Genomic DNA, 2,496 nt, shown 5'->3' on the forward strand with positions numbered 1-2,496 from the left:
AATCTGTCACTTTTACAACATGCAGCGTGCACAGGAGCAAAGACAGGTTTGTGTTTATGTCTTTTAAAGTGTTCCTAAGCGTGAGTATGTGCACGTCTCCTGCACTGTGACGCCAGCCTCCAGAACAAAGTCAGGAAATAGTGCGCCACTCTCTAATTTCACACAGCAAACAGAAAACAATATTAATCGTTTGGAGGAATTTTTGCTCATGACAGCACCGAGGACGCATCATGTGATCACCAACAATTAATTCATCCATCCTTATTCTACAGCCTGTGCTTGGGCCCTGACACCTACAACCAGATCCCAGATCAGCATTTCTCATTACCAGTCATGTTATTGGTAACAACTCTCCTTAAGGATTACATTTAGGTCAGTGGTTAGCTCAGGTATACGGTGCCTGTCGCTACAGCTCTGTTAAAAGTGCTTTGGTGTGATTCTGACAGGATGCAGGGCTGTGTTACAGAAAACATACGACACACATCGTGCCGCAAGCTTCGAAACAATCCAGCACACACATACACACACACACACACATTAATTTAGTGTTTGCATTTCTGTTCATTAAAATGCATGTGCCTCTTCAAAGCACTGACAACAATGATGCCATCTGTTGTGTGGCGAGTGTATGAGTGCACACATTCAGAGGTGTGTAGAAATACCCATACACACAATGCTGCACCCTTACAAACACACAAACATTTACTTTCACATATTCCCACATACTTAACTACAATCTAGTTGTTGCACAGCTCTGACCACAGGTAAATATCCTGCTTGCAGACACGGCACCAGAAATTTCAGACAATTTGCTTTCATCTTTGGGTCATTCCTACAAGCCCAAACGTCCCTTTTAAAAGCAAGCGCTCCTCTCCTCCTCTAAGTGCGTCGCACAAAGGGCCCATTTCAAAGGCAAATTCCACTTAGATTCACAAGTGCTGTGTATACTCTGGTACTCCAGGCAGAAATTCATCAAAGCTTAATGTTCCCTTCACAGAAAATCACTTAGTGCAGAAGCTAGCCGTCTGTGTGTGACCGTGTGCGTTTCCACAGCGTTTCCATGTTGTGTGATCGCAGTTACAAGGGCAAAACCGTCACTGCAGCGAAGACATGGCTCAGATTCATTAGGGATAAAAGGTCTGTCTGAAGATAGAAACATGTCTGTGTGAAAGATAAAGAAGCTGTGTTTACTGTGTGTGTGTATGATGAAAGTAACTGACAGAACTAAACATGGGACAGAACTGATAAAACACTGCCATGTCCAAAAAGAACATGTCATTACATATAGTATAACATTAAGTTAAGGAAACTTTTTAAAATTGAAAACATGTCATTTATCATTTTTAATTATCATAATTTGGCTAATTAGATTTTGTGTGAGGGCTTCATATTACTTTGAGGTGTAAAAGAAAAAAAAGCACAGTCTCAAAGATTAATTTGTCAAAAAGCAGGAAGAAAAAGTAGAATTTTATTTCTAGTTAATATGCAACTTTTTGTTGCTTTAATAAACTGACTCCACATAATGAGCAACAAAAAAGTGTCCAGACTAAACTCAATCGATACGAAGCGGAGACAGTGTCAAGGTACGAGTTATGTCCACACTAGTTTACAATGATCCAGATTTTTATTTCCACGAACATTTGTTCAACCTGAAGGCTTCTTCGCCACACTGCACGCTGCGACTACGCTTCGCCATACTGCACGCTGCGACTACGCTTCGCCACACTGCACGCTGCGACTACGCTTCGCCATACTGCACGCTGCGACTACGCTTCGCCACACTGCACGCTGCGACTACGCTTCGCCACACTGCACGCTGCGACTCCGCTTCGCCCGCCTGGCCGCCACGCTGCGACTACGCTTCGCCATACTGCAAGCTACAATCCATGAGCTCAGTTCTTGTTACAACATTCCAGGAAAGCACGTGTGAATTCAGACATTCTGGCCGACCCAGTGACCTTTTCGTGATCGAGTGATGACGTCATTGGCAGTGACACAAAACTATAAAATCTATTAAACAAACTAAGACATTTATTTACAATAACTGTTTTTTTCCTCACTTTTAAAACAGAAGCACGAGGAGCTGCAGTCTGCCAAAATACAGTAAGCCTCTGCAGAGGGTTAGTGGCTCCTTATATAATTAACATTAGCAACGTATAAAGAAGGGTGGCACAGTGAGGCAGTGGTTAGCTTCACAGCAAGAAGGTTCTGGGTTCGAGCCCAGGCCTGCGTGGGTTCTCTCCAGGTATTCTGGCTTCCTCCTGTAGTGTGAGTGTGTGTGGTTGTTTGTCTACGTGTCAGCCCTGAGATAGATGGCGTTCAGGGTGAACCCCGCCTCTCGCCCATTGTCAGCTGGGATTGGGTCCAGCCCCCTGTGACCCTTCTCAGGATAAACAGTATAGAGAGCATTCATACTGGAGGTGCAAACAGCAAAAAGCCAGTAAAGGTGTGGGGTCGCCCCTAGAATGAACCACTCCCTGGTTCTTTAAAGGTGTT

At 44.1% G+C, this 2,496-nt stretch overlaps 1 protein-coding gene across 6 annotated transcripts in view; it reads right to left on the bottom strand.

The window, feature by feature from the left end:
• The window catches only part of npas3 (neuronal PAS domain protein 3), a 276,234-nt gene that overhangs the window by 155,249 nt on the left and 118,489 nt on the right, over positions 1-2,496 (bottom strand). The window lies entirely within an intron of this gene.

The sequence above is a fragment of the Monopterus albus genome, unplaced genomic scaffold (assembly GCF_001952655.1).
Source record: "Monopterus albus unplaced genomic scaffold, M_albus_1.0 scaffold115.1, whole genome shotgun sequence".
Lineage (NCBI taxonomy): Eukaryota > Metazoa > Chordata > Actinopteri > Synbranchiformes > Synbranchidae > Monopterus > Monopterus albus.